The following is a 26,431-nucleotide window of genomic DNA, read 5'->3' on the forward strand; positions in this document are numbered from 1 at the left end:
TACTAGGAAACCTCCTTCCACAGTAGTCATCTCTTTACCCCAGTTTCTTTCCTAATTATTACTGTGTTTTAGTGGTGCTGATTCTGACTCTTCATGTGCAAGACAAGCTTATAGTCTTTTGCTTTGAAGAGTGATTTTTAGCTTGTCTCATACTGTTTAAGATGGGAATGTTATTCGTTATTTCTGAAAGCAAACATATTTTTCAAATTGATTTTATTATAAAGGTATCTGAAATAGAATGAGAGGATAATTAAGGTGTACATTCAGCTAAGAAGTCGCGATTTTAATAGTCTGGTGTAAAGCAAGACTTAGAAAATTCAGCTCCATCTGAATGCATAAGATAGCCAGGACCTATGCTATTTAAAGTTTTGTTTTCTCACTTTTAGGTTATGGAAGTGGATTTTAAAAGAATGATTTTAAATCTATCAGACACACACCACTAAAACAATTCGGTTCCTCACAACCGCTATAAATTATGGGTAGCCTCTCTTTTTGCAAGGGAATTCACTAATTGTCTATATAGGCTTCTTAACCTCCTTCTCACTGCATAAGTGAGTAATAGAAATAATTGCCCCTATTACTTATAAAGCTCCAACAGTTTACTCAGCTCAGTGGAAAGCCTAGACGTGGAGATTCTAGGAAAAACTTATTTTTTTCTCTAATACTAGCTTTCATGTAGAGTGATTGACAAAATTAGCATAAATCTCCTTCCAGCAGTTATTTCAGTTTATCAAGCTAATAGCTGTATTTTGTGAGTATTGCTATCATTTTCTCTGTCAAATACAGTATACCCTGAATAGTAAAGGAAGTCAAAGAAGGAGAACACAGTAACAAATGGGTGCAAAAGAATGTACCCTCTGCTGCTAATAGCAAGGATGTGATATCTTGCACAAAGGGTGGAAGACCCATTTACTGAGATTTAAAATTAGATTAAACAGAACACTGGAGTATATACCATGGGGCATAATCCAGCACTCCTGCAAGTGAGCAAATGAACCAACGGATCTTTCCATCACTGATTTCTATGAACTAACATTTTACCAAACACTCTTGGGATGCTAGGATAAGGTTTTGGGTCAAGTTACCAGAGGCAGGAAAGCAACAGGAAATAGATGCTGGAAAGGTCTGATAATTTCATGAAGTATTTAAGTTTAAAGATAGTAATGTTTATTATTTATTATTATTTTATTGCACAATTCAGAAAAAAAACTTTATTAATGGTAGCTTAGGTACAAGTGATCATGAATCACATTTATAATGTGCAAGCAGAATAAAGTCCAGACCAGTAATATATAAACTTGGTATTTAATGGGGTCAGTTTCACAAAGCTGAAAACTATTATGAGCTAAATCAGCTGAGCAGAAGAATTTAATCAGAAAAATGTGAATGATAATTGGAAATCATTTCAGAACACTTTACTAGATGCCCCCAAAAGCTCCAAGAGCACAATCCAGGAAGAAGACTGTACTGGTTAAAAAAATGACCTGACTTAGAGGAGAAGTGAAGATATCCATAAAGTACATATATAACAAAAGGAAGAAAGGACAAGTTGATAGTAATGAATGTACATCAGAAGTTAGGAATTGTGGAAAATTGATAAGGGAAACTAAGAAACATAACAAGAAATCTATGGCTAACAGAGTTTAGGACAATAAGAAGGAGTGTTTTCAAATATATTAGAAACAAAAATTATCCTGATAATGCTATTGGTCCATTACTAGATGGAGATGATAGAATTCTTAATAATAATGCAGAGAAGGCAGAAGTGTTTAATAAATATTTTGTTCTGTATCTGAGGAAAAACAGATGACATGGTATCATCGTATGGTGATGACACTCTTTCCATTCCACTAGTAGCTCTGGAGAATGTTAAACAGAAGCTACTAAAGTTGGACATTTTAAAATCAGCAGGTCCAGACAGCTTGCATTAAAGAGCTGGCTGAGGAGCTTGCTGTAGTGTTAACGCTGAATTTCAATAAGTCTTGGAGCACTAGGGAAGTTCCAGCAGACTGGAAGAAAGCTAATGTTGGGCCCATTTTTAAAAGGGAAAATGGGATGATCCAGGTAGATATAGGCCTGTCAGCCTGACATCAATCCTGGGCAAGATAATGAAGTGTCTGATACAGGATTCAATTAATAAAGAATTAAAGGAAGGTAATGTTGTCATAAACAGATAGCTAAGGGTTAATGTCTCTTTCACCTGAAGCACCTGACCAGAGGACCAATCAGGAAACTGGATTTTTTCAACTCTGGGTAGAGGGAAGTTTGTGTCTGAGTCTTTGTTTTCTGTCTGCCTGCTTTCTCTGAGCTTTGGAGAAGTAGTTTCTGTTTTCTAATCTTCTGTTTCTAAGTGTATGGACAAAGAGATCAGATAGTAAGTTATATGGTTTCTTTTCTTTGGTATTTGCATGAATATACGTGCTGGAGTGTTTTGATTTGTATTCTTTTTGAATAAGGCTGTTTATTCAATATTCTTTTAAGCAATTGACCCTGTATTTTGTCACCTTAATACAGAGAGACCATTTGTATGTATTTTTCTTTCTTTTTTATATAAAGCTTTCTTTTAAGACCGGTTGGAGTTTTCTTTACTGGGAAATTTCAGGGAAATTGAGTCTGTACTCACCAGGGAATTGGTGGGAGGAAGAAATCAGGGCGAAATCTGTGTGTGTTGAATTTGCTAGCCTGATTTTGCATTCCCTCTGGGTGAAGAGGAAAGCGCTTTTTGTTTCCAGGACTGGGAACGGAGAGGGGGAGTCACTCTGTTTGGATTCACAGAGCTTGTGTCTGTGTATCTCTCCAGGAGCACCTGGAGGGGGGAAGGGAAAAAGGATTATTTCCCTTTGTTGTGAGACTCAAGGGATTTGGGTCTTGGGGTCCCCAGGGAAGGTTTTTCAGGGGGACCAGAGTGCCCCAAAACACTCTAATTTTTGGGTGGTGGCAGCAAGTACCAGGTCCAAGCTGGTAACTAAGCTTGGAGGTTTTCATGCTAACCCCCATATTTTGGACGCTAAGGTCCAAATCTGGGACTAAGGTTATGATATGAGTAGCAGCGGTTGGGATATAGACAGAATCCAGAAGCCAGTAGGAATATTATATTTTTCTTTTCTCTGCTAAGGGCTTTTTAGCAGAGAGAAACAGTTGGTTTTAAAAGGGAACCAGAGAGAATTTTTTTTGTCTGCTCTCTCTGGCAGTTTGTAGCTTGCATCTTAAGCAAGAAACCATTAAGGTGCTATTAAGAGTCTTTTGTCACACAATAGCACTCCCATTGAGAGTCATACCAGCTCTATATACATGCAAATAAAGTGGTTTTTCAGGTTTACTTAACATTGAAGATTAGCTAAAGGCACTGTTGCTAGGCAGACTTCAGGAGGCAACAGAGAACCTGCAGTTCAGAAGATAAACACCGGAGGGCACCCCAACACAAGAAAACAGGAATCATGACTTCTAAGGCAAAAATTGAGGCCGAAGAGCAATTCAAAGAAGCTGAACACAGGCGACAACTGGAAATAAAACAAAAAGAGATGGAGATGAAAGAAAAGGAAGAAAGCATCAAACTGGCAGCCTTCCAAAGAGAACAGGCAGCCAAAGAGGCAGCACACAAAAGAAAACTAGAAGAAGAAGAGGTGGCCTACCGAAGGAAACAAGCAGAAGAAGAGGCGGCCCACCGCCGAGACATGGAAAAACACCAAAAAGAAATGGAAAAACAACAAAAAGAGAATGAAGAGAAGGAAAAACAGAGAAAACATGAACTGGACTTGGCAAAAGCTGGGCTGCATGTGCCAGCCAACCCTAACAACCCGACGCCAATTATTGCTCCACAGCACAGGAAATTTCCCACCTACAAGGCAGGTGATGACACCGAGGCCTTCTTGGAAAATTTTGAAAGAGCCTGTCTTGGGTACAGCATCCCCGAAGACCAGTACATGGTAGAATTAAGGTCACAGCTCAGTGGACCTTTAGCAGAGGTGGCAGCTGAAATGCCTAAGCAGCAAATGAATGACTATAAACTTTTTCAAACCAAGGCCAGATACAGAATGGGGATCACCCCGGATCATGCCCGTCGGCGCTTCAGAACCCAAAAGTGGAAACCAGAGGTGTCATTTCCCAAACACGCCTACTACATTGCAAAAAACTCTGAGGCCTGGATAACAGGAAACAACGTTCAAACCTTGGAAGAACTGCACCTCCTCATACAAATGGAGCAGTTCTTGGATGGTGTTCCTGAAGACATCACACGGTACATACAAGATGGAAAACCCAAAGATCTCACTGAGGCGGGGGAGATTGGAGCCAAATGGATGGAACTGGCAGAAAGCAAGAAAGCTACTGTCAAGGGGAACGATTACCCCAGGGGGCACACAGACCATAAACCCTACAACCGAGGACAGCCAAAGACCCCACATACCACCCAAGTAAAGCCACAGACACCCTACCCTTCCACCTCACCAGTCTCCAGTAACTCACCTCGGCCCAATGACTCATCAGATGGAAGATGCTTTAAGTGTAATGAACTGGGACATATCAAGGCCAACTGTCCAAAGAACACCATGCGAGTGCAATTCATTACACCACCATCACACCAAAGATCCCCAGGCCCGGATGCCTCTCAAATACCCTTGGAGCGAAGGGAAAATTTGAGAGTGGGTGGAAAGAAGGTTACTGCGTGGAGAGACACGGGGGCACAAGTGTCAGCTATCCACCAATCCTTCGTTGACCCCAAATTCATCAACCCAAAGGCCAAAGTTACAATTTACCCCTTCATGTCACAAGCTGTAGACTTGCCTACAGCTCAACTGCCTGTCCAGTACAAAGGCTGGTCAGGAATGTGGACTTTTGCAGTCTATGACAATTATCCTATCCCCATGCTACTGGGGGAAGACTTGGCCAACCGGGGGAAGCGGGCCAAGAGAGTGGGAATGGTTACACGTAGCCAAACCAGGCAAGCTTCCAGACCCATTCCTGTTCCTGAGCCGTCCACAGAGGCCCCGTCTGTGTTACCAGAGACCCAGACAAAGGTAGTGGACCCGGATTCCATGCCAACCACTGAAACAGCCACAACACCTCCAGTCCCAGGCCCGGAACTGGAACAGCAACCAGCACCAGCAAGTGCAACCACATCTTCAAACTCAAAGCCAGTGGGTGCCAGCGAGCCACAACTGGCAGAAGCAACAGACAGCCATACCCAAAGGGCTCAGCTAGAGCCTGAAATACCCTCAGGTGCATCAGCAGAGAGCGGTTTACCAGCAACGGAAACAACCCCATCACCTACATCGCTTCCAGAGGGACCAAGCCCAAGTCCACAGTCTGAGGAAGAACTGGTGACCCCAGCCTCAAGGGAACAGTTCCAGGCTGAGCAGGAAGCGGATGACAGCCTTCAGAAAGCTTGGGCGGCGGCACGGAGCACCCCACCGCCTCTCAGCTCTTCTAATCGATCCCGGTTTGTTATAGACCAAGGAAATTCTTTCTGGTGGACACCGGGAAGAATGGCAGCCGCAAAAACAGTTGGTGGTTCCAACTAAGTACCGGGGGAAGCTCTTAAGCTTAGCCCATGATCATCCCAGTGGCCATGCTGGGGTGAACAGAACCAAGGACCGGTTGGGGAAGTCCTTCCACTGGGAGGGGATGGGCAAGGATGTTGCCAAGTATGTCCGGTCTTGTGAGGTATGCCAAAGAGTGGGAAAGCCTCAAGACCAGGTCAAGGCCCCTCTCCAGCCACTCTCCATAATTGAGGTCCCATTTCAGCGAGTAGCTGTGGATATTCTGGGCCCTTTCCCAAAAAAGACGCCCAGAGGAAAGCAGTACGTACTGACTTTAGTGGACTTTGCTACCCGATGGCCAGAAGCAGTAGCTCTAGGCAACACCAGGGCTAACACTGTGTGCCTGGCCCTCACAGACATCTTTGCCAGGGTAGGTTGGCCCTCAGACATCCTTACAGATTCAGGGTCTAATTTCCTGGCAGGGACCATGGAAAAACTGTGGGAAACTCATGGGGTGAATCACTTGGTTGCCACCCCGTACCACCATCAAACCAATGGCCTGGTGGAAAGGTTCAATGGAACTTTGGGGGCCATGATACGAAAATTCATCAACGAATTCTCCAATAATTGGGACCTAGTGTTGCAGCAGTTGCTGTTTGCCTACAGGGCTGTACCACATCCCAGTTTAGGGTTTTCACCGTTTGAACTTGTGTATGGTCACGAGGTTAAGGGGCCATTACAGTTGGTGAAGCAGCAATGGGAGGGGTTTACGCCTTCTCCAGGAACTAACATTCTGGACTTTGTAAGCAACCTACAAAGCACCCTCCGACACTCTTTAGCCCTTGCTAGAGAGAACCTAAAGGATGCTCAAGAAGAGCAAAAGGCCTGGTATGACAGACATGCCAGAGAACGTTCCTTCAAGGTAGGAGACCAGGTTATGGTCTTGAAGGCGCAACAGGCCCATAAGATGGAAGCATCATGGGAAGGGCCATTCACGGTCCAAGAGCGCCTGGGAACTGTAAACTACCTCATAGCATTTCCCAATTCCTCACTAAAGCCTAAAGTGTACCATGTTAATTCTCTCAAGCCTTTCTATTCCAGAGACTTACAGGTTTGTCAGTTTACAGTCCAGGGAGATGATGCTGAGTGGCCTGACGGTGTCTACTACGACGGGAAAAAAGACGGTGGCGTGGAAGAGGTGAACCTCTCAACCACCCTGGAACGTCTGCAGCGGTGACAAATCAAGGAGCTGTGCACTAGCTTCGCCCCATTGTTCTCAGCCACCCCAGGACGGACTGAACGGGCATACCACTCCATTGACACAGGTAATGCTCACCCAATCAGAACCCCACCCTACCGGGTGTCTCCTCATGCCCAAGCTGCTATAGAACGGGAGATCCAGAACATGCTACAGATGGGTATAATCCGCCCATCTACCAGTGCATGGGCATCTCCAGTGGTTCTGGTACCCAAACCAGATGGGGAAATATGCTTTTGCGTGGACTACCGTAAGCTAAATGCGGTAACTCGTCCGGACAACTATCCAATGCCACGCACCGATGAGCTATTGGAGAAGTTGGGACATGCCCAATTCATCTCTACAATAGACTTAACCACGGGGTACTGGCAAGTACCGCTAGATGAACCTGCCAAGGAGAGGTCAGCATTCGTCACCCATGCGGGGGTGTATGAATTCAATGTCCTTCCTTTCGGCCTTCGAAATGCACCCGCCACCTTCCAGAGGCTGGTAGATGGTCTACTAGCTGGACTGGGAGAATTTGCAGTTGCCTACCTCGATGATGTGGCCATTTTTTCAGACTCCTGGCCCGAACACCTACTACACCTGGAAAAGGTCTTTGAGCGCATCAGGCAGGCAGGACTAACTGTTAAGGCCAAAAAGTGTCAAATAGGCCAAAACAGAGTGACTTACCTGGGGCACCAGGTGGGTCGAGGAACCATAAACCCCCTACAGGCCAAGGTGGATGCTATCCAAAAGTGGCCTGTCCCACGGTCCAAGAAGCAGGTCCAATCCTTCTTAGGCTTGGCCGGATACTACAGGCGATTTGTACCACACTACAGCCAAATCGCTGCCCCACTGACCGACCTGACCAAAAAGACCCAGCCAAATGCAGTTAAGTGGACTGATGAGTGTCAAAAGGCCTTTACCCAACTTAAGGCAACGCTCATGTCTGACCCTGTGCTCAGGGCCCCGGACTTTGACAAGCCATTCCTAGTAACCACGGATGCAACTGAGCGTGGTATAGGAGCAGTGCTCATGCAGGAAGCAACAGATCACAATTTCCATCCTGTCGTGTTTCTCAGCAAGAAACTGTCTGAGAGGGAAAGTCACTGGTCAGTCAGTGAAAAGGAATGCTATGCCATTGTGTATGCCCTGGAAAAGCTATGCCCATATGTTTGGGGACGGTGGTTCCAACTACAAACTGACCATGCTGCACTAAAGTGGCTTCATACTGCCAAGGGGAACAACAAGAAATTTCTTCGTTGGAGTTTAGCTCTCCAAGATTTTGATTTTGAAATTCAGCACATCACAGGAGCTTCTAACAAAGTAGCTGATGCACTCTCCCGTGAGAGTTTCCCAGAATTCAGTAGTTAAAAGGTGTTCTTAAAATGTAGAAGTCTGGTAGTTATATACTTAGGGGTATATGTAAAGGTGCATGTGTTGTATTAATCTGTTTATTTTCAAGTTCTAGAAGGAAATCGCCGCCAGTGAGCTTCCCCACTGTCTGCAATTTGGGGGGCATGTCATAAACAGATAGCTAAGGGTTAATGTCTCTTTCACCTGAAGCACCTGACCAGAGGACCAATCAGGAAACCGGATTTTTTCAACTCTGGGTGGAGGGAAGTTTGTGTCTGAGTCTTTGTTTTCTGTCTGCCTGCTTTCTCTGAGCTTTGGAGAAGTAGTTTCTGCTTTCTAATCTTCTGTTTCTAAGTGTATGGACAAAGAGATCAGATAGTAAGTTATATGGTTTCTTTTCTTTGGTATTTGCATGAATATACGTGCTGGAGTGCTTTGATTTGTATTCTTTTTGAATAAGGCTGTTTATTCAATATTCTTTTAAGCAATTGACCCTGTATTTTGTCACCTTAATACAGAGAGACCATTTGTATGTATTTTTCTTTCTTTTTTATATAAAGCTTTCTTTTAAGACCGGTTGGAGTTTTCTTTTCTGGGAAATTTCAGGGAAATTGAGTCTGTACTCACCAGGGAATTGGTGGGAGGAAGAAATCAGGGGGAAATCTGTGTGTGTTGAATTTGCTAGCCTGATTTTGCATTCCCTCTGGGTGAAGAGGAAAGTGCTTTTTGTTTCCAGGACTGGGAACGGAGAGGGGGAGTCACTCTGTTTGGATTCACAGAGCTTGTGTCTGTGTATCTCTCCAGGAGCACCTGGAGAGGGGAAGGGAAAAAGGATTATTTCCCTTTGTTGTGAGACTCAAGGGATTTGGGTCTTGGGGTCCCCAGGGAAGGTTTTTCAGGGGGACCAGAGTGCCCCAAAACACTCTAATTTTTTGGGTGGTGGCAGCAAGTACCAGGTCCAAGCTGGTAACTGAGCTTGGAGGTTTTCATGCTAACCCCCATATTTTGGACGCTAAGGTCCAAATCTGGGACTAAGGTTATGATAAATGTAATTTATGCAAATCAACATGGGTTTATGGTAAATAGATTCTGTCAACCTAATTTGATATCTTCTTCTAAAATCAGAGTACAAGTTTGTATGACAAAGGTAAGAGTGTTGATGTAATAGACTTCTGTAAAGCTTTTGACTTACTACTGTATAACATTTTGATTTAAAAACTAGAATGTTATCAACTTAACCTGACATGCATGAATGGATTCAAAACTGGCTAAATGATAGGTCTCAAAATGTAATTGTAAACACAGAATCATTGTTGAGCTTGTGTGCTCCGAGTGGGATCCTGAAGGGATTTGTTCTTGGCCCTATACTGTTTAACATTTTTGTCAATGACCTGGAAGAAAACCTCAAACCATCACTAATAAAGTCTGAAAATGATACAAAAATTGAAAAATGCTAAATAATGAAGAGGACAGGTCACTGATTCAGGGTGATCTGGATCACTTTGTAAACTGGACAAAAGGAAACAATACACACTTAAATATGGCTAAATGTATATATCAAGGAAAAAAGAATGCAGGCCATACTTACAGGATGCAGAGGGAAGCAATGACTCTGAAAAAGATTTGAGGGTCATAGTGGATAATCATTCAACATGAGAGGCTGTGGCCAAACAAACTTATTTTACCTCTATATTTGGCATTGGTGTGACCTCTGTTGGACTAGTGTGTCCAGTTTTGGTGCCAACAATTCAAATGGGAGGTTGGTAAATTGGAGAGGATTCAGAGAACAGGCACAACAATGGATTATAAAACATGCCTTATAGTGATAGACTCAAAGAGCTCCATCTATTGAGCTAAACAAAGAGAAAGTTAAAGGTGACTATAGTCTATCAATCTATAAGTATCTACATGGGGAACACATTTTTAATAATGAGCTCTTCAATCTAGCAGACAAAAGAGTAATACAATCCATTAGCTGGAAGTTGAAGATAGACAAATTCAGACTGGAAATAAGGCATACATGTTTAACTGTGAGGTAAGGTTAATTAACCATTCGAACAATTTACCAAAGGTTGTGGTGGATTCTCCATCACTGACAATTTTTAAATCAAGATTGGATGTTTTTTCTAAAAGATACACTCTAGGAATGATTTTGTGGAAGTTCTATGGGTTGTGTAATACAGGAGGTCAGACTAGATTATCATATTCTCTTTTGGCTTTTGAATCTATAATACCATTTGTCTTATTTGAAACTAAAAATAATACATTTGTAAATGTAGAACTGTCACCTTGTGTAATATGTCTCCTGAGTGCGCATCTTATATTTTCTTTATCAGATATATTGTCTTATCTGCTAAATGAAAAATTTCACTGTGTATTTGTATGGTTGGTCTGTAATCACCTTATAGCATATTGGGTGTGCATGACATTCCTTTCAGTAGCTCTGTAGGAGATGTTCCTAAATTGAAAAGCCAGATGAAATAAAGTCTATTTAAACAAAAAAAAATTGCGCACATTTCTTTCCACTTTGTTGCCTGTATTTCATAGTTAAAGCACTGTCACAATGTGCAAGAGCTGGGTCCACACTGGAACACCTGGTTCTATGGACTACAATAATAGTAGGAAAATATGGATCCAAATTTTGTGACTGGGGTCTACTTTTGTAATAGGTAGAGCCAGAAAACCAAATATGAACACACCTGAACTATGTGTAAGTTTGGATTTGGATCTGAATTCAGACATGAATTTTGTGGCTTGCATCCTTCTCTATTTGTGGTTATATAACTATTTGAAAAGAAGAACAAATAAGCATGTTAAAAGAGATGTTTCAGGTCAGTGCACAAAGCTGTCATTCTGAGTTGGCTCCAACATGTTACTAAAAGATGTATTTATAGTCCAGCATGAATCGATCAAGAGTTTTAGTACAAGGTACTTTACAGTGAGTGATGGAATGATGGATGTCACCATGTTTTTCTTTGGCTTTGTGTCTAAGTACAGAATATGTTCATTATGAACTGAAGAAAATGACAACTTACAAAGGAAGAACTGGATTCAGGACTGTCAAGGTATTTTTCCCACTTTGAACTTTAGAGTACAAATGTGGGGACCTGCATGTACCCGTCTAAGCTTAATTACTAGCTTAGATCTGATAGCGCTGCCACCAATCAGAAATTCCAGTGTCTGGTACACTCCCTGTCCCCCAAAACCTTCCCTGGGGAACCCAAGACCCAAACCCCTTGGGTCTTAAAACAAGGAGAAATAAACCATTTCCCCTCCTTCCCCCTCCCATACTTTCCCCTCCCTGGGTTACTCTGAGAGGCTACACTGATCCAAACTCCTTGGATCTTAAAACAGAGAGGAATTAACCTTCTCCCCACCAATCCCCTGGTGAGTTCAGACCCAATCCCCTTGGGTCTTAGACAAGGGGAAAAAAGTCAATCAGGTTCTTAAAAAAGAAAGCTTTTAATTAAAGAAAGAAAAAGTAAAAATTATCTCTGTAAAATTAGGATGGAAAATGTTTACAGGGTATTCAGCTTATATAGACTGGAGGGACTCCCTCTCCCCTAGCCTGAAATTCAAAGTTACAGCAAACAGAGGTAAAACTTCTTCCAGCAAAATACACATTTGCAAGTTAAGAAAACAAACATAAGACTAATCCGCCTTTTCTAGCTAGTACTTACTATTTTGAACATAAGAGACTGTTTCAGAAAGATTGGAGAAACCTGGGCTGCACGTGTGGTCCCTCTTAGCCCCAAGAGTGAACAATGAACAAAACAAACAGCACAAACAAAGACTTCCCTCCACCAAGATTTGAAAGTATCGTGTCCCCCCATTGGTCCTCTGGTCAGGTGTCAACCAGGTTCACTGAGCTTCTTAACCCTTTACAGGTAAAAGAGACATTAATCCTTAACCATCTGTTTATGACAAGGACCCATTTAAAATAAATATTTAATAAAAACTTGTATGAATAATTTGTTCCATAAATATATTTTCTTAGGAAACCCATATAACACATTGTTGTCATAGACAGTCTTATCTTAGCTACATATTTTAAAAGAAAACAATTACCATGAGAAACATCTACTGTAACCTTTATAGAGGAAGTCTAAAGAAATAATCGTGCTCTCAGTTAACAATGGTGTAAATCAGGATTAACTTCACAGAGTTAGGCCAGTGTAAAATTGGTTGAAGTAAGACAAGATTCAGGTCTGCCATCTCTACTAGTCTCAAATTAAATCAACTTTTATTTAGGTTTTTGAAACTGCAGCATTCTTTTTCTTCGTGCCCTCATCTTGACTACTTTGTGTCCCAATATTCTTCCTGCCTCTATTACCATCTGTGAGCAATCTGTATTCCAGACCTCACCATTAATTTGTGTCATATCTTCAAAACTGTGCAATCCCACACCAGTTGCAAAAATTTCATTTGTGTTCAGAAGGAGTTTTCAAGCTGTTTATGTGTGTAGTGTGTGTGTGTGACTGTAACTAAACTACTCATTCCCTCCTTTATAGGGCTTTATGAAATTTACACAGACACGTGCAGAGTATACAGAGAGTATAGCTTTGGTTCTGAAGATAGAGAATAAAGATAAGCTTTTCCACCTGCTGATGGGATTGACCAAACTGTTACTTAAAATTTATGCTAACAGATCTGGATTCTGCCCACAGATATACATTGAAAACTTATGACTCCTTAAGCATGTGCCGAAGACCTCAGGTACAGCAGGGGTGAAATATTTCAAATTGTTCCAAGCAGTGGAGAACACTTACAAAGCTGAAACCCTCCACCCACCACAGACAGAGCTCTGCAGTGACTTGCTGCACTGGAATGTGGAATAAGGTATTAATAATATGGTGGGACAGACATGGTCAAACCGCACATTAGGGAGATGCGGAGGGCCTTGATCATGACTCCTCTCCCAAGCTTGGAGTAGAGGCTGTGACCTTGTGCAGATTCCAGAGTTAATTGGAGTTAAGCATTCTGTCTCACAGCCCCTTGACTGTGCTGCACTACTCGGCCTTAAGCACATAGCTCAAAATAAAAACATAAACGAGCTAACAAAACCAGTTCATAGACTGACTTCCCCTCCTTCTCTTGCTCTGTACAGCCCTATTTATTGGGAGGGTCTCAGAAGAGAGGGGGAAGTGCCACTGTGTGGAACTGTCAGCAAGAGTCAATGAAACACTTCCAACGAAAAATGAAAACCTTCCTTTGACAATCTCTTTGGATCTAAGAATGCAGAATTTGCCATGCCAGATCAAACCGTTTCTCCATCAGATATTGTATCCTGACTCTGTCAGTACTTCAGAGGAAAGTGAAAACTACTGCAATCCTCCTTGTCCACTGGGAAATATAGTAGGGGAAAAATTCCTTCCTGATTCATGCAAGGTGAGCATATGCCCTGAAAAAATTTATTTTGGTTTCACAGGAGGTTTCACTTAGTGGTGGAATTTTAGATTCCTTATATGTTGTGGCAGATTTAATAATTTATGTGGCCAGACACACATCTAACTAATCCAAAATAAAATGTACGCTGTCCTCTTTCCCTCCTCTTCTGATTGTGCCTGGAGAAATGAAAAATCTATTCCTCAGATTTAATAAATTTGTATGAGCAAAGCAAAAGGGGGGGTTGCTGCTATCTGCTGCTCATATCCATATATGCCACACTCCCCTTCCTCCACAGCAACTAACTTAATCTGACAAACCACCCCAAGAACCAGGCATAGTCTCACATTCTATTCATTCTGTACAGCGAATACTCTTAAAAACCATCAAACGACAGAAGAACTGTGTCTAATTAACACTCTCCCAATATCTCGACAAATAACAAACCTGCTGTTGGGACAAATACTTTCACACTTCCTTATCAAATTAGGGCAAAAGCTCTCCTAATGAGCTACAATCAATTAAGGCGACAATAAAATGAATTGATTTGTGCTGTTAGCAAAAGATATTTGCCTGACAGTTTGCAATGTGAAAAGGAAATGCTAAAGCTTTTTAGTGCAGTTAATGAGGGGCTGGTGCTTGAAGGTGTTACCAGTGAGAAAATTACATCTGACTGAGATTTATGCTGGTAGCAACTTTGGTATAGCAGCAGCTGGCATGCAATGCTGGACACATCAAAAGGGTATTGTTTGAGATTTTTTAATTTTAATGTCACTCATATTCAAAACAAGGTACATAACAGAGGCCCATATGTTTCCCTGCTGCATGAGTGCAGGTGGAGAGGAACAATTCAGCATGAAAATTCTGCAGCTCCAGTGGAGATATAGAGTCCAGGCATTCTCCTTTTGGCCCACAAGATCAGCAGGTGGGCCAAGTGGGTAGATGGAGAGACCTGAAAATATAGTGGAGTCCAGGGGATCCTGGACCCACTGAAGTTGATGTCAAAACTTTCACTGACTTCAGTGGGTCCAGGATTCCACCTCAGAGATCTATGTCTTCCACCTACCAGTGATCAGCTGCTGTATTCCAACTGCACATTCCCAGGTCTCCCTGAATGCTTAATGTATCCCACACTCCCAAATTCCAACTGAAACCTCTGAACTTGTTGAGATTTGAAGAGACAAAGTGGGTGAGGTAATATCTTTTATTGGACCAACTTCTGTTGGTGAGTGAGACAAGATTTGAAGGCCGTAATCAGCCAGCAGATTTTTAAATCTGAATGAGGCTTGGGATCCATTCCAAATTTGGATGAAGTTCACGCGATTTTTTTGTCTTTGCCCAAACCAGTCCATATTCCATTGCCAGGCTCTTCATTGCTCAGGGAGGTTGAGTTATACACTCAGAGGGATATATGTTCAGTCCACATGTGTTATTATTGGAAATACTGGGTATAGAGCAGAAGCATTGTAGAGCCCATAATTTAAACCAGAAAATCTTGTGATCCATTTTGCAATCAAACATTGCTAGCACTATATTCAGCTATCTGGAATGTTATGAACGTCTCAGGCTGCATTACATTTCTTCTGTGCTTAGTCAGAATCAATATAGACTAGACTAGACTAGGAAGAGGGATGACATCTCTCTGGATAATGGTGGAGTTTGAGCCAAATTGGAGAAGAGACACTTTGTTGCATCATTGTCTGCACTGGGTGAGCAGGGTGCTGACATTAGCAATGGACCTGATTCTCCTCTCACTTACATTGATATAAATCAGGAGTACGTCAATGAAGTTACACGGTTGCAGAGCCAATGTGAGAGAAGAATAAAGTTCTATTTGTGTAAGAGATGTGAAGATGAGAACTGACAGGGAATAGGGTCCTTTCTCATTTAGAAATTCAAAGTACGGGGGGGATTATTTACAATTTGTCCAGTTTTTGTTTGTTCTCAAAATGGTAGGCATGGCATCTGTTTCTACCTGTTTGGATTTTCAGAGCTAGGTATAATGGATTATTGATAATGATAAAACAACCTAGATTTGATCAGAGTTTAAAAAATACTGATATTCAGTATTTAAGGCCTTTTTACTCAATCAGCTATATCCCACATAAAAAGAAGATTGAAAATGATCATTAACTACAAGACAAAAACAAACTGTGAAAATCAATCTTACTCAAGTTTTTCGATTAAAACATTTAATCAAATTAGAGGACAACATCAGTAAAAACACAAAACAGAGTAAATGGTAATTGGTTTTAATCATATTTGGTTTTTATGGCTACCTTAAATCATTGTGTTGTAATTCTAGCATATAGCAAACCTGTTCTTGACCTTGGAGTTAATTGCTCAGAAGCTTTATTTATTGCTAATGTACTGATATATTTGTATATGTGTGCGCGCATATATATGCATATATTTATATAAATAAATAGGAGGGAAATAGATATAACATGAACTGAAATAACAACATAGAATCTGATTACATCCAAAGCCCTTAGTGATGATGAGGGAATCTAAAGTATCATGATAAGAGACTCCTATGGTTATTTCATGAAGAAAGTATTTTTATGGTTAAAATAAATCAGCTCTTCAATAATGCAATACCCTTTTACTATATTTATGCCAGACTACTCAGTATAAACTACTGAAATTGTGTAAAAGCCATTTAGCCTTCTCTTGACAGATTAATGAAATGGGGCTCTTAGACCAAGTTACCCAGCTTATGCATTAAGGCAAAATACTCAGCCCCAGACCTAGCTGAGCAACTGAACTGGGCAGATGAGGAAGGTGGCAGAATTTTCCACCCCAGGCTGTATAGCAAACTCAGAGCCACAACAAGGAAGCTTCTTGAGCCATGGTCCCAATGCACCTTTTCAGCCCAGTTTCTGTCCCCTCTTTTCTTAGTGGAATAACCCAGTTCCCTAAGAGGGGCCTGTGGGACATGTGGTAGCATGGTATGCCCACTTACACTCACTTTGCACAGGTGTAAATGACTATAGTAAATGTAAAGCAGTGCAGAATCAGGTCCAGTGTGCCTGCAAGGCATGCTGGGGTTTGGCCTTTAAATTGCTTCACTGTCCAGTCAAGGAGCCAATCTATCTTTGATATTAGATAAGGAAAGCTATTTCGTAGAGTTTAGTTCTCCATGGAAGTTAAATACTTCTCCAGAATCTCTTGATCTCTATGATTTGCAGCAGGAACTGGCTTTGCACTTTGAAACAGCAGCTCTACACTAGAGGAGTTGCATTCCCTGGATAGGGAGGCATGGTATCTGGGTTCTAAAACTGTCTCTGTCACTGACTTATTGTAAGATTGAGGCAAATCATATAAACCCCCAGTGCCTCTGTTTTCCCAAGCTGTAAAATGGGGATGATTCCTATTTCACAAGGGTGTTGGTGTTCATTATTGTTTGTAAAGCATTGTTTGATATCTCGTAAAAGACTCTGTAGAAGAGTAAAGGCTCTTCTGAGCATGTCCTAGGAGAATGGGCCCATAGAATGTCTAATATAGAGTTCCATGTCCACCAAGAGTGGGAAGAGTTTGTTCACCTTGAACGCTGCTTCAGATATGAGGAGAGATGCTAGCAGGCATGAGCACTATTTCTTTTTTTAAAAGAAGATTCCCCTTTAAAATAAAAATGAACCGTTATATAGCTTTGGATAATGTATTCAATAGAAGATAGAGCTTTTTCCCTCTGAAATAACAAAACAGAAATATTTGGGTAGTGCAGTAATGAATTGAGTAAATGCTTTTAACAACATTTGTTTGCAAATACCTTAAGCGTTTCAGATCCCAGAGCATATCTTTGTAAGCTAAAGATGTTGTCTTTTATGTACCACTTGTTATTTACTTCAATTATCAAATATTTCTTGAACAATTCTTTATATCCATGTGTTTGTTGCTGGGTTCCTGACATATTTAATTTTATTAGACTGTACAAGAAAATTGTGTGCTTTGATTTATTTAGAAAACCTGAACATTGTTTATGTGTATATCTTCACTGCAAGACAGCTACAGAAACAATGAAAACAGAGCAAGCTTGAATAGCAGAAGACATATCTGTATATATATTTTTACAAAAGCATTGAGATTCAGCAACTTTTGTATAATCTATATCTAAAAAATAAATACCAACTAGGTAGTGTTTTAGTCATTTTGCTGCTTCATGTTCCTGATGCTGTACATCCATACAGAATGAATTTGATATACTGCTGGATATGTCAGGTGTGATCTAATATAGTCTGTTGATTCAAATGGAATGATGATAGATCATTGGGCTGACTCTCCTTTCGCTTTGGGCCTGATTCAGAACCCATTGAAGTCAATTGAAAGGTTCCTATTGATTCAATGGGTTTTGTAGCAGCAGAGGCGGATTAAGGTTTTCCAGGGCCCAGGGCTGGCGCTTCCATTAGGTGACCCTAGTCGGTCGCCTAAGGCACCAAGATTTGGGGGATGGTATTTTGTGTGCTCCCTACGTGGCGCATGGGAGCTTCTGGTTCCACTCCCGTCGTGCCGCCAAAGAAGAGCCTTCTGCCGACGCGCCATGGAAAACAGCGGCAGACAATTGAGCATCTCAATGACTGCTGCTGTCGCCTGTGGCATTTCGGCAGAGGGTCCTTCTTCGGCGGCGCGATGGGAGTGGAATCAGAAGCTCCCATGCACCCCATGGGGCATGCACAAAATGCCACCCCCCGAATCCTGCCTAAGGCGCCAGAAACTCTGGTGCCGCTCCTGCCGGGGCCCTGAGCCAGAGCAAGTGGGGAGCTCCTCTCCATCCCTTCCACCTGCGGTCCCACCCCATCACACCCCTTCCACCGGTGGCCCCTCCCACAGCCCCACCCCTTTCTGCCCCTTCCGCACAACCCTGTCCCTGTTCCACCCAGGTCCCACAACTCATTTGCTCCTTTCTGCCCTCCCACTCGCAGCCCCAAGAAGCTCTATTTCCATGCCATGGCCCTGGAGCTAGGCAACCCCTGGGGGCCCTAACCCTAGCTCCAGGGGCCCAACCCCTGGGTCCCCTAACCCTAGCTCCAGGGGCCCAACCCCTGGGTCCCCTAACCCTAGCTCCAGGGGCCCAACCCCTGGGGGCCATGGCCCTGGGCTGTAGCAGAGAGTGAAAACTCCTACAGTCCCAGGGTCTCAGCAATGGTCCAGGTGCTGGGGCTTCCCCGCCCCACCCATCTGGTGCTTCTGCCGGAGAGTGGGGTTGGGCACAGGGGCTTCCCCTGCTTCCCCACTGCTTTTGCAGGGAGGGGGTCAGGACACTGGAGGCATCCTCTGCTGGGAACAGAATCCAGGGGCTTCCCCTGTCCTATGGCTTCTGCGGAGGATGCGTTTGGGGGGTTCTTCTGGGGGCACTTTGCCTATCCCGCGACTTCTGCAGGGGATGGGGTCAAGTGGGGGCACTGCGGGGGTATCCCCTGTCCTGCAGCTTCTGCCAGGGACCGGTGGGTAATGGGGGGCTTCCCTTGCCCCACCCAGCAGGCAGCAGAAGCCAGGGGGCCCCCAGTTGCCCAGGGGGCCTGGGCCTGGGCTCCATGGGCCAGTGGCTAGTCTGCCACTGGTAACAGGCCCTTACACCAGTTTCATACAGGTATAAGTCCACTGACTTCCAAGGTGTTGTTCTTGGTTTACACAAAGAGGAAATGAGACATAACAGCAACACAGCAGAATCAGCAGGGAAAGTGCTAAAGCTAATATTTTCTGAATTGTTCACTAATTTGGTGTATCTTCAATTTTGAGTGCCCCAAGTGAGGCACCCAAGGCCTGAATTTCAAAGGATCAACCACGTAAGTCAATTGAAGCACATAACATTTGAGAACGCTTCCAAAAACGAGGCTGTAAAGCATGTGAAAAAAGACTTTAATTGAAGTTAAGTTCACGGGAATTGTCATATTTCATAATTAAATTAAACTAAGTCTCTGAGGAGTCACTGCAAAGGGTATAATATAATTATTGTTTTTAAAACTTTGTACAAAACCAGGCCAAAGGTTTTAAAAAGTAACTCATACAACTGCTAAGCCAATGGATTGTGTGATGCTTGTAGCAGCCTCAGTGAATTGTATGCTCAGGTTCAACCTGAAGGGCTAATTGGTGAATTCAAGGGAGCTGAAAACAAAACAAAGAAAGTTTAAAATCAGTTATCTGCTAAATTCCCCTCCCCACGGCATTCAGCACATAATCCTACCTGCACCTCTCCACTTCATCAACTCTCCCATCTCATTTTAAATTTCACCCAAGAACACCCCTTTTCTCCCTTCATTAGACCTATTAGCTTTATTCTCCCACTAGAAATATTAATTAATTATCTCCATAAATTGTATTTGAGGATATGATTTGTATGATGCCATTAAAAACTGTATATATCCATAATATTTTATAAATAAATATATTTGCAGGTCATCTTTAAGGACAGGTTGTTAATGACACTTTTAAATGACTCATGGATTTTTAAGGTCAGAAGGAATCATTAGCTGACCATAGCACAGGCTGTTTTAATCCAGTGTGCTGCACTGAGCCCAACAACTTGTGTCTGAAACTTTTTCAACACATAAACACAACAGCTGGCCATTCTCAGAGTTCCCCTTCGCTTTCCATCTATCAGACTTGCAGCTTTCATGCAGTTTTCACATTTTACATGACTGAGTCCACACAAGATCTCCACTCCCCAGAGTGGGTTAATTCATCCCATTGCAAGTGATCCTATGCAAAGCAGTAGCACTACAGTGGCCTCACCTAAGCAAAAAATATAACTTCTGTAACCCGCATGATTTAGTGGATTGCCATTGGTCTTTGTGGCCTTAGCAACATTAGAGGCTGTATTGGATGAACTGTTCTATCTGAGGTACAGAAATGTTTTGCTTTATCACCCGATTGTTCTCCATTTTCTATATTTTTCATCTACACTTCATTTTGCCTTTTACTTGAAATTAGGTTTTCCAAGTAATGTTTGATGTGTTTGCTCTTGTGAGATTTTGCAGATTGTTCAGGTAAGCACCCAAACTTACACTATGTGCTTAAACTGAATATAATCAATTTACAAATAGCCTCATGTATTCTCTGTGCATCAAACATCATTGCTTACTCACCACCAGCAATTTAAAATGCCTCGTGGGACTTGGTTGTTGAAAATAGTAAAATTCTTCTACATCCAGTGAACACATTAGCCATTAAGGAAGCCCATAGACAATAGATGGTGTATCAGAAAACAAAAGTTAACATATTTATAAGGTGACTTTATAACCACAAAACTGCAAAATAAAAGCAATAATGTCTTAACTTTCAGTCCAATTATTCTTACAGTTTGTCTAGTTTCTAGCATATTGATCAACAGTGCACTCACTGTTTTTTATCCAGAAAACATATGGAAACCATTTCATAGATGCAGCCAACCTATAGAAAGAATAACAAAAACAGACTGTCTGACAATGAAGAAACCGGAGAAAGCTTTTGTGGGTATGTGTGTGTATATATATAAATAAAATCTGGTCAAGAAATTTTTTTCCCCACAAAAAAATGTTGACTGAATATGAATTTTGGTTGTTCCCTTTCATCAAAATTGTTCAGGTTTTCTCAAAAAAGAAAAGAAAAAGTTGATGAAAACAATTTTCTCACCAAACTTTCCATTTTGTCAAAAAGCTATTATTTCAACAGCAAATTTTGACCAGTTCTAGTGTATAATATACATCATAGTTGGGACCCCAGAGAAACCGATTGCTATAAATCCTCAGTGTAATTAATCTAGAAGAGATGGATGCTTGCAGATCAATGACTAGCATAGATTAGATTTTAACAACAATAAGTCAAACAACTACACAGGTAGCAATGAATGGGAAGAAAACAAATGGGTGAGTTCCTGGGTAAATTATTGTAGCAGGGTTTGAAGCGTATATAGACTGTGCACTATAAGGGGCTGAAAACAAACACTAAAGAAATGAATTCAATGTTTCTACATCTGATTTTAAATTTTTGCTACGGGCTTTGTTTAGAATATCTGAGTGGAAGCTGGTAGAACAGCATTTTTAGTGATTGCAAATGAGAAGGCAGGTTAGTTAGGTATAGGTATTAGCCAGCACACTTAGGCTCTGAGTCAATGCCTATTAAATTCAATATGAGCCTGTCCATTGACTTCAGTGGGCATTGGCTCAGACCCCTATTGAACAACAAACATATTAATTTTAGAATGCCTACCAGACCCTGACAGGTGCAATGAAAAGGAGATAACATCACCTGAAATGATAAGAATCAAATTGGGCTCTCCAGTGCAATGTGTGGTGTGGGAGAACACATACCAATGTGATATATGCCATCATGTGCCAGCAATGCCCCTCTGCCATGTACATTGGCCAAACCAGACAGTCTCTATGCAAAAGAATAAATGGCCACAAATCAGATGTCGAGAATTATAATATTCAAAAACCAGTCGGAGAACACGTCAACCTCCCTGGTCAAAAACAGACTCCAACGAGAAACTGCAGAACTGGAATTAATTTGCAAACTGGACACCATTAATTAGGCTTGAATAAAGACTGGGAGTGGATGGGTCATTACACAAACTAAAAACGATTTCCCCATACTAATTTTTCCCCCTACTGGTACTCACATCTTCTTGTCAACTGTTTGAAATGGGCCATCCTCATTATCGCTACAAAAGTTTTTTTTCCTACTGCTGATAATAGCCCTCCTTAAATGATTTGTCTCCTTAGAGTTGGTATGGCAACCCCCATCTTTTCATGTTCTCTGTATATATATATCTTCCTACTGTATTTTCCACTCCGTGCATCTGATGAGGTGGGTTTTAGCCCACAAAAGCTTATGTCCAAATAAATTTGTTAGTCTGTAAGGTGCCACAAGTACTCCTCGTTCTTAGTGCAAAATATGTACAACATCCCTGTTTCTGTGTGAAGTCGAAGGGGGCTGGATGAGTGTGAAGTGCAAACTGGTTTTCTATCTTGAGAAGAACTTGGATAAATTCAAATGGCAGCAACTGAAGTTACTGAGAAAAAATAGAGGAAATAAAACAGATCACAAAGAGAAGGACAAAGCAATTTGAAAGGATCACTTTCAGCAGGGAGCATAGCAGGATAAAACTGAGGATTTATTTCAAGGGGAGTTAGGTACCTACACACTTTAGAAGATCCCACTAAGTGCCTATTTGCATTTTCAGTGCATACATATTTTTAAAATATGGTCCTTTAACCTCAAAGGATGAAAAAAATCACATGGGGGCAGATCTTCAGATAGTTTAAATTGTGTAGTTCCAGTGAATTTAATGGAGCTATGTTGATTTACCCCAACTCAGGTTCTGGCCATACTGTGACTAACTGGAGAGTTTATAATGCTGCATCATGCAGTGTTATATTAATGGGCCATAAGGCTAATGGTGGAGAGGCATTACTTTTCAGGACAAAGATATCATGTTCATAGAGATGTAGCTGCTGTTCAGATGAGTAATTTCATCTGGGCAGGTTGAAGCACAACAATTGTAATTCCTCACCTGTTCCAATATAAAGGCAGGATGTTCAGCTTGTTTATGATTTAGTGTTATCCAGAAGCACAGGTGGATTATTAGGATTTGTAATCATTAAAGTAATTCTAAAATGTAACATTAAAAGTAACCACAAAAAGTGAAACCTCTTCTGGGTACTCCAGATGTATCCATCTCCCGTGATCATGGAGACATAGCACTAGTATTTAAGAGATGTTTGACAGATGGTGTTATTTAAAAACAGGTTTAATAAATTTTATTGGGTGCTTACATGTCTTTGAACTCAGATTTCCTAAAATACATGCAAGCTGCCACTTGATCTCACTGTTACACCACAATTAGCCTCAGGAAGATATTTATAATGCTGTCCCTACCTATTTTATTTTTCTTTTAACATTATAAATGACAACATATTACATTCTTACATATTACATAAATGACAACATCCAACGAAGTGAGTATTCACCCACGAAAGCTCATGTTCCAAAATGTCTGTTAGTCTATAAGGTGCCACAGGACTCTTTACTGCTTTTACAGATCCAGACTAACATGGCTACCCCTCTGATACTTAACATATTAAGAGATATTCAAAAAATTACATTACAATATATGGAACTTGATCTGGTCCCATCTGACGTCAATGGGAGTTTTGTCATTGACCTAAACAGGAGCAGGAATCAGCCCTAGAAGCAAATGGGAGGAAATATTGCTATCTTGCATCATAGTGATCATGTACTGAGGTGCTGAGGACATGCAACTCCCATTGACATCCATGAGATCTGACACATTGTTCAGCTAAAGCCAAACATTTTTTCAAAATGCATGGGATTTTTTGATTATTTTGAATGACTGTAGTCTCAATTGGAAAGACCAGGAAAGTCTACAAATATTAACATTTGCAAATAGAGATTGTAAGAAAATTAGTTTTGAATTTGGATTGGTTTTCTGGTTGTACAAACTTTGTAAATTCTTTCTAATTAATTCAATTAGTTACAAAATTCTGAATATATTTGTATAAATTTCACTAAATGTAACTGACTTTACACATATTTTAAAGAAGCTTTGGAGGCCTTGTTTGGATAAGAAGTTAGGTGCTAGATTGTATGGGCTCAGAAAGCTTGCCATATGAAGTACAATAGGAAACAGAACTTAAAGAAACAACAGTAAAACCTAAGAGAACTTATGCTTCGAAAGGGAGGCTCAGTCAATACATCTGCAAAGGGAAGGATGGGGGAGGTGACATAATTTAGTTATATAACTTGGTACCCAGAAATGGAAGAAAGATCCTATTACAGAGATACAGGTAAAGGGCCTAAGCATAGAAGTCAGTGAGTTTTGTTCTTGCAATTTTGCAACATCCTACTTACACATATAACTCCTCTCAAAATGAGCATGTGACCTTGACATGCTATTGTCACACACATATGCATGCACCCAGTTAAAAAACTGTGACTTACTGAATTAGATCATGCATATTTGCAGTGTTGTTGTAGCTGTGTTTGACCCAGAATACGAAAGCACCAAGGTGGATGAGGTAAATATCTTTTATTGGACCAGCTTCTGTTGAAGAGAGATAAGCTTCTGAGCTTGTACAGAGCTCTTCTTCAGATTCTTCTTAGACCATGCAGTCAATTTTTTTGTAATCACAAGATATAGTCACAAGGCCAACTTTTGGTCCCATTGATGACAAAAATCCCATTGATTTCAATGGATCAGTCCCCCTGTAACTTATGGTTTATATTTAAACAGAAAGATGGAGCATCTATAACATAACTTGTAGGAATTGCCACTTGTCTGAACAAATACCAAATACTTCAGCAGTTGAGCAAACACAGATGTTAGGAGTTAAATTCTTCCCAAACTTCACCTGATTATCAACCAAGCACAAACCACAAACAAGTACTTGCAAACTACCATCAAACTGATACAATGAAGCATGCAGAGTAGATTAGGCCACATTTTTCTGATGGAGGATGACTGCTACATTATGTTCATAGAGAGCAAAGCTTTTTGCAACATGCTGAGGGCCCTCTCCTAATGGACCTGCAGTGACTCTCATTTCATGGCAATGAAATCATTTTGGCACTTTTCAACGTGAAAGGGGTATGAGAACAAGAGGAAGTCAGGCTGACAACTCCTCCTCAGCCCACCTCACCTATCACCACCATCTTCTCTGTAAGTTCATCAAGCTGCTCCAGCTTGTCAACCTTTGGTTAACTAGCAGCTTAAACCAGTATATGGTGTTCTCTTTCCCATCTCTTCCTCACACTGCCCAGGAGGTCAGGCTTTCATCACTTGTCCCCTCTCTTTATCCTGGCCAGGATTTTAATTGCTTTTTCTATCACTCCTCCTAATGGTGGGTTGGTTTCCCAAGCATGGATGCCCTGTCTTTTTCCCATTCGCTCCATGATAAGGGTAAAGGCAGCTGGTGGGGGGTGGGGGCAGATTTCCTCTCTGCTTGATTGGAGGTCAGGAGGAGGAGTGCCCGGCCAACTGTAGTTCAAAGGTTGCCTGGTTGCTGGGACAGACAATGATAATTAAGGGTACTGAACAGGACTCCTAGCTTATGTCTGTTCTGCTCAGCAGCAGATGACAGGCAGGTGGGGGAGACTAGAATCTCTAATAATCAAATCTCTGCTGAAATATTTGGTCATTTTTGGATGCAGAATATTGTGTAGCCAATACTTGAGTTATCCTGTCAATGATTAGTTGATTTGTTTATTCCTAGGAGTGGGTGAAGGAGCTACCCTCCTCTGTGGCCTCCTCCTGTTTGCCAAAAAGGAGAGAAATGTAGGAAAACTCCAGGAAACATATGAAGACGGGGAAGTCTCTGGAGCAGATAATGAACCTGCCATCTGCCCTCAAAATTATGGAAGGTAGGACATTTGCAGGCCATTTGTCCTCAACCAGAAGGAAACCCCTTGTCATGAGCATGGTGGTTTGTCAGGAGTGTGGTTCTGTCAAGAGGCCTATTATGTAGGTCCCTGGGGCCTACTGGGCACCTCTATGGGTGTAGTTAGCTCAAATTAGATTCTGCACTTTTTAGAGGTTTATCCACATCAAGCTCTAAAACCTCTGAAGTTTGTCCTTGTTTTGATAGGCAGGGTTACAATTTTGAGTACTGCTCCCACAAACATATTTGTAGAGGTGAGGTTAGTTTACTACATGTTTGACAGGTTGTTTGGAGTTTTAAATGCCTAGTTGCATGTTTGTTTTATTTCTTCTCATATTCTGAGAAGCAGAACAGGAATTACTGATAGAGGGAAAGGAAATTATTATTTCAGTCTGACAGTTAGAAGGGAGTAGGGGAAACTTGGAAAGTGTAAAATACTCCCTATTCCCATAGAGTGTGAATTCCACACCATAACACTGTGACTAATACTCTACAAAATAAAAAAAGAACCCAAAACCCACTTGCATTTGTCTTATCTCAATTTACCAGGGTTATCTGGTTATCTCACGCCTCTTCTTATCTTTCCTAAACCTTAG

The sequence above is a fragment of the Gopherus flavomarginatus genome, chromosome 10, assembly GCF_025201925.1.
Source record: "Gopherus flavomarginatus isolate rGopFla2 chromosome 10, rGopFla2.mat.asm, whole genome shotgun sequence".
NCBI lineage: Eukaryota > Metazoa > Chordata > Testudines > Testudinidae > Gopherus > Gopherus flavomarginatus.